This window comes from Cinclus cinclus, chromosome 9 (genome assembly GCF_963662255.1).
Source record: "Cinclus cinclus chromosome 9, bCinCin1.1, whole genome shotgun sequence".
NCBI classification, from domain to species: domain Eukaryota; kingdom Metazoa; phylum Chordata; class Aves; order Passeriformes; family Cinclidae; genus Cinclus; species Cinclus cinclus.
In genome coordinates this window covers 3,228,177-3,243,015 of record NC_085054.1, presented here as the reverse complement: position 1 = coordinate 3,243,015, position 14,839 = coordinate 3,228,177, and the positions used below count along the sequence as shown (strand labels likewise).

Genomic DNA, 14,839 nt, shown 5'->3' with positions numbered 1-14,839 from the left:
TCGTTTCCGCGGCCGCTCGGCTCTTTCCGCGGGGGCCGGCGGCGCGCTCGGCCGTTCCCGCCGCCTGGCGGGCGCTCGGCGCTTTCCGTGAGCGCTCGGCGGTTTCCGTGCGGGGCCGGGCGCGCTCGGCGCTTGCTCCCTGGCTGGCGCTCCTCAGTCGGCCGCTGCCTGCCTGTCGCCGGGCTGGGAGCGCCTGTGTGTGTGAGTGACGCGGCGGAGGTGTAGTTTGACGCGGTGTGTTACGTGGGGGAGAGAATAAAACTGCGGCGAGATCCCAGGCGCGAACGAAAGCAGTGACGGAGCAGCCTGGTAACCGGTAAGAGGAGGACGGCGCCCAGCAAACAGGGGCGGGGGGGAGGGAAGGAAATGGAGCCCGGCGGGGACCAGGGGAGCCGCCGGGCGGCAGGACGCGGGGGCCCGGCCGCGCACCGCCCGCGGGAGGGGCGCCCGCCTTAAAGATGGAGCCGAGCCCTGCAACATCCCCGCCGCCGCCGCGCCGCGAACAAAGGATAATGGCGGATGGGAGCCGGCCCGGCGGCGGCCGCCACGGCCGGGCGGCGGCGGCTCTGCCGGCAGCCAGCGGCGGCGCTCAGCGCGGCGGGGAAGGGGCGCCGCGCCCCCCGGCCCCCGGAGGAGGCGGCGGAGGACGACGACGAGGGGGAGCGGCGGCGGGGGGCGGCCGCGCTCCCGCCTGCGCCCCCTCCCCGCCCCGCCGAGTGCGCTCCGGCTCTCGCTCCCCCGCTGCCGCCCCCCGGCCCCGCCGGGCTCCGGGGACCCTCCCGCGGGGCCGCCGCGGCCCCCCGCGCCCGCCGGAGTTCCGCTTCCCCGGCGCTCCGAGCGCGCCGTCCGGATAAACAAACAGACTCCCGCCGTGATGGACACGAGTGCGTGGGGCGCTCCCTGGCTCTGTAACGAGAAGCTTTTAATAAAATCTCTGCTCGGAAGCCGGGGCAGCGCTTGGTGTGGTGGTTCGCTGTGACTCCGTCTCCGGGAGGCCGCGCCGGGCAGTGGTGCCGGTCACCCAACACCGCGCTCCGGGCGGGACCCGCGGGCGCAGCCCGAGCCCGGCGCGCGGGTCACGTAACAGGGATACATACGGTTCTCTTTGCCGCGCTGCTTCTCCCCGGGCAGTATTTTTAACCCAAAGTGAACTCGAGCCAGGCTGCGGCTGGTAAATCTCGGTTTGGGGTTTGCTTTTGCCGGTTTTCCACAGACCTGGGTGTTGCACAGCGAACAGGATTTGACCTCTATCCCAGCTTTATGAGCCAATGTCAGCTCAAATGCCTTTTTCCACCTTACACCAGGCTTGCCTTGCTGCAGCTGGGGGTCTTTTTTTCCTCTTTTCTTGCCTAGAATAAAAGACAGTGTTTTGACTTCGGTCTACTTTCAAATACTGGATATCTGCAGTTTTGTGTTACAGTAGTAAGCAAAAACAACGTGGCAGTCTTAACTTTTTAGCAAAGATTGTTACATCTCTTAAATGTATACAAGGATAAAAAGTTTTAAATGGTCATATGATTTTTCTTCATGAAACACTTTAAATTATTGTTTCTTCCTCCTAAATACTGGAATGCTTGCTCACAATATGCTTCTGGAATAACACCTGTCTTTTTTTTTTTTTCCCCTGGGGTTAGAAACATGTTTCCTATTTCCTAAATAAAAGACCAGAGACTTCTTAGGAATATCGTGTATCTCTGTTTAGTCCTATTCTGACCACCACTAAACATTATTTTAGAGTATAGGAATTTTGAGACTCTACTTGCATCCTTTCTTCCTTGTATCAACAAATTCGATTTATACAGTAAATACAAAGTCACTGAAATAGGTTTTGTTCAAAATGGGTATTTGTGATTCACGTGTATACTTCCTTGTATGTGAATTTCTGTTTTCTGTCACTTCCACCACTTCTTTTGAAATGAAGGTCAAAGATGCTCTACATCACTTTCACTGTGTAATACCAACATGAGAAGAGGTTTCTGAACTTCTCATTGATTAATAGACATCCCAGGACTTCAGTAACCAACGTAGCTGTTGATAGTGATTAAAGAGAGTGTAATTGTTGGTGTATTTCATTCATTCTTGGTTTGATGGAATACGCACTACATTTGAAATACAAAAATGGGACAGAAAATCCTTGCTTGTTGTTTCTTGTAGTTTTAGAAAAACATTTTGTTCTATTTCATGATAGCGTGGAAGACTCTCAGATCCATATTTTCAAACACAGATCTCTGCATTTCCTCACAAGCTTTATCCCCTCACAGTTCAGAGAGAAAAGTGAACAGAGAGGTGCTTGTATATTTGCTAAGCATCACTTACAGGTGACCTAAAGTGAAATTGTTGCTTGTAGTAGAGAGTAATCATTTTTAATGCTTTCATTTAATTGAGAGAACACCAGTATTCAGATTGGTACTCTCAATATGGTGTTTGGATCTGCACTGAATCTGCATCTAATTTATTTTTTTTCTCATAGGTTTGGCGATAGGTGTATCTACTACTGTGGGTAAAAAAGTAAAGAACCAGTCAAACAAACCTGACACACAAAACACCACAAAGGTCTAAAAGGGGAGGAGGGGTTTGCTGATATAGAAAATTTAGAAACATCTCATTTAGGAGTCAAGTCATCAATCTGGCTGTTTCTTGGAAACCTGCACCAGCACAGCTATTGCTATACAAAATCTTCTGTAGATCTTACAGTGCAGAGTAGCTGTTCTGCTGCAGTAAGCAGCCTCTTGCCTAAGTGCAGCTACAGCTCTGTAGGTGCATATTTTGATAGGAGACAAGGCCCCAACTCGGAATTTCTGTTGGCACTGCTTTGAAACAAATGGGGTATTCACACTTCACCTCTATTTTTGGATCTCTGGAAGCAAGTGGAGATCAGTTACTCATGCCACACTTCTCAAGGCTTTTGTGCAGTGAGAAGGCCGGGTTAGCTTTCTGCCACTAATCTAACTAAAGTTGGTTTCATGGGACATGTCAGCAATCCTCATCTACAGGAACAATGCTACTCAATTTGGTTTGAACTCTCTGGTACCCTACCTGCATACAGCTGAAGTTCATGACAAGGCAGTGATTTTTTATTTTTTTTTTAACTGAATCAAAATTGTGTTGCCTCATCTGCAGTCTGTGAGCTCATATTTCATAGTGATTATGAAAACATGAGCAGCCTGCCATTAATGATCTATGTACATCTCCCAGCATGAAGGCATTGATACCTATTTTGTTCTTCAAAGCTTTTAGATCACTTGATTGTACTGCAGTAAAAAAAGGTGAGTGAGAACAAATGCAACACCTTCCAGCTTTCCATATTTCTAAAACAGCCTTGTCAGCTGTGCAGGAGGTGAAAATGTGCCAGGCTGTAGTTGGCCTTTCAGGTAAAAAAAAAAAAACAAAAACTCAAAAACAGCCAAGGATTCTCTGTTGCTGTTTTTGTCTGGCAGTGCTGGATTTATAGTATTATGTGTCAAGTGGAAAGAATAGAAAACTCAGTGTTGGAAGAGCCACTTTAAGGTGAGAGGATAAAGAATTTGGAGGAAGCGTTTTCCTGTTTGAACACGCGTATGGTTTAGCTAATGTGTTTAATAAGTTTAAAGCAGCACTGGTACTTGTTAGTTACTTGCAGTGATTTTTGTCTAGAGTGCAGAGAGGTACAGGATATTATCCTAAGATAATAAACATTCCTATTTTTGTCCTGAGAATATTGTGAGAGTTGATATTTGTAAAAAGAGATGATATTTTGTAAAGGAAAAAAAAAGTTAAAAAAAATTAGGTGAAAAATGGAAAATTAGTTCTGAAGATGGGAGAGTCCTGCCAATTGCTGCTCTGGATTTTGTTACTTTTCAGTTATTTTCTGACAGGAGACTACACTGGTTAATTGAGACACAGTTGCAGGAAGCCTTACCCCAAACTGTTTTGAAGCTGCCTTAGTTCAGTAAACTGAAATAAAAATCTCTATCCTTGATGCTTTCACGCTTTTTGGAGGGGAGAGTTAAAGTGTTTTGTAAAAATCTCTGATCTTCTAAGCATTCAGCAATAGCCTGTTTAGTCAGTGAGGTTGTCAGGAAAACTCCTTTTCCCTGCACATGGCAGAACTAAAGCTCGGTTGTATTTTCTTCTTTAGGCAGAAACTTTTTCAGATAGATTTGTGAACTTACAAAAGAGCAGGTAGCCTAAGAAATCCAGGAGTTCTTCATGCTTATCTACTGGCTGATGAACTGAAACCACAGTTCCTCATAGCATTTTTTTATTGTAGTATTACTGACCAAAGCATCTTCCATGTCTTTTCCATTGCACTCACACAAATGATTGGGCTGCTGCCTGGGGAAATGATCCAGCTGTTTGAGAGGTGTGGAACGTGGTTCATTTTCACCTGGATCATTCCCTCCCCTGGGTGCTGCATGGCTGCACAGTGTCTGTACCAGCATAATCTGAGGAGGGGTGGGGTTGGAATGAGCAGGGAAGGTAAGGGCAGCTCAAGCACCTGTGCTGCTAAATGGGAAAATGCAGCCTATGTAAGATTTTTTTAATGATCGCTGTGTTTATAGCTAAGCTGGATGGCATAGTTGCTGCTGGGGTTCTTTTTGCCACAGAGCTGGATCATTCAGCTAAGTCTAAGTTCTTATATGTGCTAACCATGAGCAAATAAACATGAGCAGTAGCTGTTGCCAAACTTCAGTATCATGTGTTAAACTGATTTGTTGTGTTGCTTATTTACTTGTCTTAAACACCTTTTGTCTGTGTTTTTTTAAGCAAGGTCTCTATGCACTTCCTTTACTTACTTTTTTTATTATTATTATTATTATTCACATTTTAAGTTCTCCTGTTGCTATTTACTGCAGCTCTTTGCTGCAGTGCTTTAATCATCTCTTCAGAAACTCTGTAACCTCCTGTGACATTTTGGGTTCAATATTACATGCACTTTTCTTATAGGTGCTACCCTAAATCTCTCATTCTCTATGCTGTCCGGTATCAACTGGATTTTAGTTTCCCTTGCACCTTTCCTGGGGTTTGAGTGTCAAAATCTCATCTGTAAAATCTCTCTCCTCATGCTTTATACCCCATTAAGTAATGGATGGAGAAGAATTTCCTTGCCTTTTTTTTCTGATGACACATCATCTGGCTGTGTGTAGCTGGCCTGGCCTCAAAATCCACTGGTGCCTGTCCACTGCTCCAAGCAGCATACAATATGAGCAGCATTTGTAAATTTACACCTTTCTGGATTGTAGTGAGCTTTCTTTCACTTGGAAAAAAAAAAAAAGCCTAAGGCATCACTTAGGTAGGTGCACGACCCCTACCCTCTTTGTGAAACTCATCCACATTTTCCCTTTGTGCTAATAGGAAAATTCGGGGAGATAAAGAGGGAGGGAAGGTGTGAAAAAGGGTACTGTGCACTAATGCCACAGTATAACCAACAAAAATGATCTATTGCTGTGGTTTTGTCTGAGCTGATAACAGCACTGTGTGGCTCTCAGGAGACACGTCTTGCTGTCTCCCTCCTGCTCCTGCTTGTGTGGTGTTGGACCGTCCCTTTATATTGTCTGTACTGTTGATTTTATAGAAAGCATAATAATCCAGTTCAAATCACTAACCCAGGAGAGAGCTGTGCTTTTTTAGTACATAATTTTCTCCTGCATGAGTGAGCGGAATTGATTGGTGATTGAGATGCTGTTAGCACAAACACTAGAGTAGATCTGCAGTGACAGTAGGAGAAGGCATGAGGGGGACCCAACTTTCTCCCTTCAGCAGCAGAGCTGTGTCAGCAGACCCACCGTGGGGAATGGCAGCGTGTCCATGACTTGGAGTGAAAGAAGGAAGAGTTGGACTCTGTCCATAGTGATCAGAGCCACATGAGTTTGTCTTTGCAGCTAAGCTAAGAACACAGTAAGTCAAAAAAGAAACAACAACCAAAAAAAAAAAAAAAAACAAAGTGAGGAAAGTTTCCTTGTTTTAAAAGCCTTGTGTGATTGATACCTGTGTGATTGAACTAATTGCTGCTTTTCAGAGGCAGGTTTCAGTCTTCTCAAGAGGTTAGATCACTGTGCCTCTTAGGTACTTTTCATTATGAGGAGCCCAGTCAGCAGGGGAGAATTCTGTATAATGTATCTTTAATGAAGCCCAGGCTGAAATAGGAAGCTCCAGAAAGGGTGCAGGTCCAGCACTTGGGTGCACATCCTGTCAGCTGGCCCAAGGCACCTGGGCAGTGAACTCACTGTACTGTCACTGTTGCTTCAAACTGATAAACACCTTGGCCTGTCTTCTGGATTGTAATAAAGTAATTAATGGTGGCTGAAACTACTGGCCTGGAAGTTGTAGTGTAAAGTTAATGTGGCACGTGTAACCAGTGCACGTTACCTTGGACTGGGGAGAGGAGGAAGTATGTTACCTGCTGCAAATAGCTGCTTTGTCAGCAATGTGGCTGTTTGAAAAAGACATTTCTGCCCAATCCTCAGAAAGCTAATGCTGATTATATAAAAAATACTCATCCTGTTTCCAGCCTCGCACTCTTAACCAGAGTCATCACAACAGTAATCAAATTACATAACAGAGGTGTTCTTTTCAGCATCTTTGTTGGCTTTCCACAGTCTTGTGACACCTATACCCATGATTTGATCTACTTTGCTTTCATTGACAGGCTTGCTGTAGCTGGGTAGACTCTGCTCCACCTTCCCTGTTCCTGCTCTTGTTCCTGTGCAAGTAGCACCAGTATGATTGCCTGTGAACTGGATCAGACAACTGGTCCAGGCTAGAAATCAGTTGTGTTTCCATGTCTGTAGTGCAAATTGGTTTTCCAGTCCTATTTACTAGACAGCTTCACAGACAAGTGTAAAGGTGTAAATAAGAGAGAATTTAGAGGAAACCAGAGCATGAGCTGGCAGTTCTGCCAACAGAAATGCTTGCAAGACTGTAGCTGTAGTTGCAGAAAGCAAAATAGAGATTTTCTTCTGTGTGCAACACATTGATGTAAAAAATGGATTCTGTTTCTTTCTCTTGCCCTTTCTGGGGTGGCTCCCATTGCTTACTCTGGGTCATTGCAGACCTTCAGCATTACCAGCAAATCACACCCCTGTTCCATGGGGCTCCATGGAGTCATGTTGCTCACAGGTGATAGAGGTCTTAAACTCCAGTTAAATATTTAAGAAACATTATTCTTTCTTTGGAGATGATGCTTTTGCAGAGTAGATCTGCTTGGCCAGGCATATGAGTGATCTTTCTCCTTTAAAAGACTCTCCTGCACTGCCCAGGCAAATTTAAAAAAATACATGAAAAATAAACTAGAATCTACTAGCTTGGTAATGTTAGTCAGAATTACTTTACTACAAAGTTTGATCACTCTTGCATTTTTGTTGGTTTTTAGAGAGAGACTGGGGTCTCAGATTTAATTTTGTTGCATTAAGCAATAATCTGATAGTGCTTCGAGACTCGTGCTAATTGACCAAGGAACAATGTTTTCATTAAAAGTACTAAAGCCAGAGCAATTTTAGGATTTAAAAGTATTTTTGAGTCTAAACTGTGGTTTAAGACCTAAATCTTTTGGTTTTAATGTTGTGATTAATTTTGTGAATAGGATGCATTCAGAAATTTGACAAGGGCAAGGTTTGTAAAGAAGTGCTGTTTTTCTTGTGCATACTTGGGCATACTCTACTCTAGTACTCCAACCTCAGAAAGAATTCAAAGGTTTTCACTTCCTGGAGGGCATTGAAGCACAAAAATACTCTGTACCGCCTATTAAAAATGAAACAAATCTATTAAATCATTTAAAAGAACCCCTAAACTATGTTGCTTTTAAATATACAGGTTTGGTTTGTGTTTTTTTTTTTTCAGAGATTCGACTTGGTATCTGGTAATTGTCAGCTTTGTATGAATAACTCAGTCTTACTTTCAGGTGACCATTTCTAAAGATACTTACTAATAAAGCAGTGAAAACATTGGTCTGAAGCATCTGTTTTGTTGTGTTTTCTTTCTGATCTCATTAAAAGTATTCTCTTTTTTTTTTTTTAAACAAGACTTTCCAATATTTACCAGGTTATATAACTTAATGCTTTTGTACTATGGGTTGAACTCTAGAAATACCACATATGTTCCAAGCATCAATCAGAATGATTACTGTTTGTTTAAATAGTTCATGTCTGTCAAGCTTGCAGCATAAATATCTCAAGTGACATTTTTTATTAATTGATACTTTAGCCACTGACATTCAGAAGTAGGTTAGAAACATTAGCCATGGAGCTGTCCCTTCTCACCCACAGACAAAATCTTAGCAGACACAAATTCTACCTAAAATTCTCATGTCAAGTTCAACTGTGCAGCTTATAAATACCTGAAACTCCATGCTTGCCCTAAGTTCACCAGCTGATTTGATTGTTCTCTGCAACAGAAGAATGATGTGAAAACCAAGTGTGATATGTTACTTTGGGATCCCAGTATCTGACCTTTTTCAATGCACAGTATTTTGCTGAGATGACCTACATTGTTTAAACCTCAGGCTTATTGTTGTTGTTGTTATTATAAATGGATTATAAAATTCAGGTCACTAATTTAACATTTGAGACCATACAAAGAACTTTAAATACTGACAGTTGCTCTCCTTCATTACAGAGTGGGAAAGGAAACATTTACTATTAATGGGAAAGTCCCCTGAATATCTGGGACTTCCCAGAAGATTTGAGTTTCAGAATATAAATTTGCATTCGTATTATTTTACAATGTCATATTTAATCAGTGTAATCTCTTAAAAGCCTTCAGTCCAGTCTTAAGAGTACTCTATTCTGATAAATTACGTATGTCTATTAATATTTTCACATTTGTAAAATTAACAGAGACTCTGAAAACATTTATTTGGAATAGAAAGATTTCAGGTGATAATAAACATGTTTATGTGGTTCTCTGGCTTTATCACATTATTCCATTAAATCATACCTGGTATGTAATTTAAATTAATACAATTAAGGAAACACCTATATGGATGTGATTCCTTTTTTTGTTAAAGGTCAGAGGTTACTACATGTTGTATTTTTGGCCCTTGGGCTTGGAGCACTCTGGTTAACCACTGATGCAGGCCTGTGTGATGCTCTGGTTTTTATTTGTATCTTTTTTTTAAGTTCCTGATCTGCTCCAAGTACCAGAAGAGAGCTGGGTGATCTGTATAGTTTTACAGCAGCCTCAGCTTCGCTCACATAAGCATTTGTCACAGACCCAGTGACTGAGCCTGTGGATTTCCCTAACACATCTCTAGAGTGCAGCCTGTGCAGGAGGCAGTCATATATTAAATACCCTTGTCCTAACAACTTCATAGCTCTGCTTCACTTTAGGAGAGTGACTGTGCTGAACAGTCAGTCATCACTCCTGTAGGTGTTTGCTGAGAACAAGTTTCAGTACCTCACCTCAGAGATAACCCCTTTTTTAATAAAAATGCATAGAGGCTCTCCCCTACAGAGTTGCAGGCTGCCCCAGGCCTGGAATTGCAACAGTTCTTCCTGCTGATGCCTCAGACCTGGAATGTTTAAAGGTTGCTTGGCAAGTGGACAAAGATCCTTACAACGTGTCAAAAGGTTGTCAAAATATGTCATGCAGCATTTAGGTGGTTCTTACTCTGCCAGAATAAATGGTGAGGCAGTAAAAGACCATAAAACATAGAAATGCATATGGAAGAGAACAAATATAATATTCATCTGACTCTGGCAGGTCATGTGGAAATCTCAAGTTCTGACAGCTCTACCCAGTGGAAAAAAGGAACACATGCACCTTCTTTTAGATGGATCTTAGCCTTGCTACCTTGGCATCACTTTCTGCTCTGAATGCTGCTTTAATCATTGCAGTGACAGTCCTTTTCTCTCTGTCAGTGGGAAAGGAGGTGGTCTCTGACTTCTTGCTGGATTAGCTCTCTGTCACTGGGCTGCCTTAGCTCTTCTGCTGGAGCACCTTCACATGCCAGTGTTTGTTGTGAAGGGAAGTGGCTCAAAATGTTCTGCTGGTTGACCAGCGGGGTAAGTTATTTATTTGGCATATGTAGATACCTGGGTGATAGGAGAGAATGTTTCTGTATTGCTCACTGTGGCAGCCAGGTACAGCCTGCCTCTTTAGGAGGGGTGGTAGAGCTGCTTCAGCGTGGCACTGAGCCCAGGCTATCAGCCTGTGCTAAGAGCAGGGTGTACCAGCTTGGACACAGGGCCTCCTTAGCAGAAAAGGTGTTAGTCTGTTATACCCATGGCTGTACTCCTGTTGTCTGGGCTCAGGCTGCATTAATAGGCTCTTGGATGGGTGCTGTTTGCATCCAGCAAGCTTTCACCCTGGGCTGAGCAGGACTCCCTCACTTGTCATGGTACAGATAATCACGTCATCCTTTTTAAATAAGAACTGCCATCAGACTGGTGTGCGGTCACAGTTCAGCACTGGAGTGAGAAGGGCAAACATGAGAAGTGGCTGGCTTCAGGTAGCTGCTGTCATTTGGGCTGAGGTCAGCTTCAAATCCCATGGAATCAACCTTGCTTCTCCACCCACAGCTGTTTCAGTCAAAGGTAAAATAAGAATTTTGTTAGGGCCTGGAAATAAAGCTTGTCACAAGCTAATCAGGCTATGCTGATTATTGACTTGCTGGGCTCACACCAACTGCAAAGAGCCTGTTCCTGGAGTTGTGGTGTATTCACCAGGAGCATTAGCCCCTCAACAGCATAAGAAGAAATAATTTGGTGCTTATATTTTATATTGTATTAAAGATGATGGCCTACAAATGATACCATGCACATACAATGTTGTGATAGATTTTATTAAGTAACCAGCAGCTACATGTGATGAGGTGAGCCACAGTACTTTCAGCAGTCACAGGGAGGAAACAGGCATGTATTTTGACAAATCTGCATAGATTGAAGATGAGGTGAGTTTTATGTCCTAAAAATAATGTCAGAGAACAGATGGTAAGCTGTAGTAAAGTGCAGTCAGTTTGTAAGTAACTGAAGTGCATAAATATGATACTGGCAATGAATGTGTTAAGAATGGGCAGAGTTCTTAGAAGTCTCTGTGCTTAGATTGAATATGTTGGGCAGGACATTGTTAAAAATGTCTTGCTTATCTAAAATTCAGTTTGCAGATATCTTCTGATGGATTTTGGTCATTTTTACTGCACTAATAAATGTGTTTATAAATAGATACCACAGTTCTGTTCTGCATGTTGAGGATCACACACTTAATACATGTGAATTAGTTTTTTAATACCCTAAGTGCCTTCAATAGGAGCACAGAGCATTTATAAATAGAACATATTTATGGATTATGTTTTCAGTAATTGTAATAGTTGCCTAATGACTTTGTAACCTCCCTGGGATTTATTTTGATATTTTGTTTTGTCTAAGTGAAGTCTGGCAGTATTTTGGGGGCATTTCTGAACAGGGAGGGGATAAGACAGTGGAGAGTCATTTGTTTGCTTTTTACTGTTAATGCCTTAGGAAGTGCTTGCTTGGTGTCTCCCCTTGGGTGCTTCTACTGGACTCTGCTCATGTATTCACATAAGACTTGTATCAACTATTAGATGAGGTTAGTAAAAAGGGGTGGGGGATATTTATTTATTTATTTATAATTTATATTGTACAAAAAAAGACAGTATAGGTTAAACTCAAATTATGTGTGTGTACCAAATACTTGCTGGATGCTTTTGTATTTATTCATGTAATTTGCGATACAAGAAACTAATTGCAGTTAATAGCTGTCAGAGCCTTTTTTTTTTTTCTTTTAAAAAGCTTGAAGGCTAGCTCCTAGTACAATGCCTGGAGTATGGAGTCAGATTAGGAGGATACAGCAGTGAAGAGTGTTAAAGCAACTTTCACTCATACACCTTACCTGTGCTTTACTGATTCACCATCTGCTAGTAAACGTCAGCTTGCTTGAGTTAAGATAACAGAGAACAAAATCTAGAGGAGATTGCTGGTTTGGGTGTTCACCATTGTAGCTATGAGATTATATTCTTCGTCTTCTGCCCTTGTTTTAAAGTTGGCCACGTTTTCTTTAGTGAAACAGAGGTTGAGCATGCAATGCAAATAATTTCCAATACTTTCATCACTCATCTAAATCTGGTGTGAGAAATTTTCACTGACTTTACAAGTGTAACGAAAGTTTTGTTGAAAACGCCATGAGTCAGAAAAGTTTGTTGATTTTAGTTCAGAGTCCTGGTTGCATTTCTTCCATGTCCTGTTTGAAAATACAGCCTTTTTCACATTTCTTGCAGTGGCTGTATTCAGTCAGCACACTGTATTCAGTCAGCAGAAAGTTTTTAGACACTGCTCTGAGTGTCACATTGATGGAGATGCTGGGTGGTATTACAGATACTACATTCTGCTGCTAGAATGATTCTGCTTTGTGTGAGATACTTTTACAGTGAGATTTAATTCTTTTTGTATGTTCAAGATTACTGTAACTTTGGTGACAAGAAGAATTTTTCAAGCTTTTTATTCTTCAGTTTGCCTGGCAGATTGCTTTTTTGCAGATTATTTGCAGAACACAATCTGAAGACTCTTGGGCATTTTTAGTGTCATTGGTTGTTGTAGCCATTCTTTAATTTCACTTCAACTTGGTTTGCCCGGCCTTTGGGGTTCCCTGACCCAGAAGCTGGTGTGGTCATCAAATGGCTTTGTGGAGGACCCATTCTGTGGAGTGGTAAAAGGTAGGTTTCAGATGAAGCAGCAAACATAGGTTGTGTTTGTGGTATGACACACAGACTGATCACCCAAGGGAGAGGACACAGGGAGCAAATACCCAGGAGCAGTGGCAGTGCCAGCTTGGGATGACAAAGAGGCTGTGGTATAAATTGCAATTCTTGTGCCAGCCCACTATAGTCATTAGTGACAAAAGAAATAATTATGGGCCTCTCTTGTCCTGTTAAGCATTTATTACTGGTTATTTGAAGTCCCACATGTTAGCTGTAAATAAAACTATTTTTCTCTGAACATTTTCAGTCTGGCAGTTGCTGAATGGAGTTCCTAAAGTGGCTGTTGAGCTGTGGCTGAAAGGGCTGCCACTCTCCAAGGTGACAGTGGAAATGTTTACAGATTGCAGGTCAATGTTCTCAGTGCTTATGCTGGAAATGCGAAAACAATTGTGTACCACAGTGGTATTTGATGATCTTCTCATTGCTTTCATGATGGATCTGTGGCTTTGTAAAGCCACATGCATTTAATACAGAATGAGTCCAATTCCTGAACTTTGGATACTGGAGCTCTGCTTGCTTCCTGAACAGTTGTACTGTCACACCTGCTGTGAATACAGGGCTTGAGACAGGCATTGCCTCAATTTCTGTTCCCTCAGGTGCTCTGGTCCTTCACTGCCATGAGCAGCTGTGTAAGTGGATATTGCCCTGGATCAGGAGGTTCATGTGGCAGTAGTGACCTTGGAAAGTGTTAGGTGAGTAGATGACTGGGTGTGGTACAAGTCAGGCTCAGAATGGGCATGAGTCTGTTAGGTCTCTGCTCTGCCCTGTTTCTGGAGACTTGTTTTTCTTCAAACTCTGTGTGTATACTTTAATAAAATGAATCCAGAAGTCAGAGAAAGATTCCTCACTGCATGTCACTTGGTGTAGCTGTGCTTGCTGGGGGAAAGGTGTGACAGTACCTCCGAGGTATGAAGCAAACCATGTTTCCTGGAGGTGCAGTAATGTTGTATGGGCAGTGACTATCAGTGTAGGCTTGAACTTCTGACAGTGAATTGCCACCACAAAGTCAGTAAAGAGAGGAAAGAACGGCTTGCATGGAGAGGTGCCAACTGTCCAGCTGGAAAAACATAGAAAGCTTTGGGGTATTAAGAACTTCTGCATATGAAAGTGAATGGGAAGTTTTATCTGCTCTAACAGCCACAGTGTCATGCTTTGGTTCTTGGATTTCATGGTGTTTGGGAAAGTATCTCCACCTTTCTTTTCTCCAGTCTGCCTTGGGAGATGAAAAGTAGCCTGTCTGCAGGGTAGGAAAGCTCCACGGCTTGTGTGAGCAAGGGGAGACCAAGGAGCAGAGCCTAATCTTTAGGAGTCATGCTGAAATTCATGAGAGTAAATCAGGCAGGAGATAGAAAAAGATGTAGGGAAGCAAAACAGAGCAGGCAGACCACAGACATACCAAGGGGAGGATACTAAAGAGTGAAGATGATGTGGGAGCTGTTGGAAGACAATTATATTTTATCCTGACTCCAGGCAGGTGGGAGAGGAGGTGACTAACAGCTCATGCACTGAATACACAGCAATGACACTTACTTTAATTAACAGGGATTAAAGGAGTTAGCATTACTTGTAGCACCTTTTTCAGCATTCTGTCTTCAAGATAGTGAAGATCAGTAGGTATCTCAAAAGAACCTGCAGAAGAATTAGTGGAACCTGCAAAATTTACACAGGATATAATCTTCCCTGTGCCCCACCACCCCCCCCAAATAAAAGTATTTGTTTGAATTTTTAAAGATTATAAATCAGTTTAAATCCCAACTCATTAGATTTTTATCTTCCTTTTGGTTCAGCACTTTTTTTGGCATGAAAAAGCTGTACTAATTCAACATATTCTTGGATACTGTTTTTACCCAGGTGCCTGTCTAACCCATGTTTAAGTCCTAATAAATTTCTTGTCATCAGTAGCATTATTGTTCCATTTATGCAGTACATGAAATACCAATTTTCATAATATTTAATATATTTTTTTATTTTTTCATTTTTATGCTTTAAAATTTGACATCTTTAGGCTTTGCTGGTTTTATAGTCAGACAGTGCATGTTTCTAGTTTACTTACCCTGTTAATAATTTCAATATATTTTCTAGGTTTTGAAGCATTTTTCTCCTTTCTGGGATAAATAATAAAAATCCATCTAGTCTCTTCATAAAACA

The 14,839-nt window shown here is 42.4% G+C and overlaps 1 protein-coding gene across 1 annotated transcript in view; it reads left to right on the top strand.

The window, feature by feature from the left end:
- The first annotated feature begins 220 nt into the window (after positions 1-220).
- The window catches only part of CREB1 (cAMP responsive element binding protein 1), a 33,469-nt gene continuing 18,850 nt past the window's right edge, over positions 221-14,839 (top strand). Inside the window, exon 1 of the mRNA XM_062498000.1 lies at positions 221-316. The gene's annotated coding sequence lies outside the window, so the exon portion shown is untranslated. The remainder of the gene's footprint in view (positions 317-14,839) is intronic.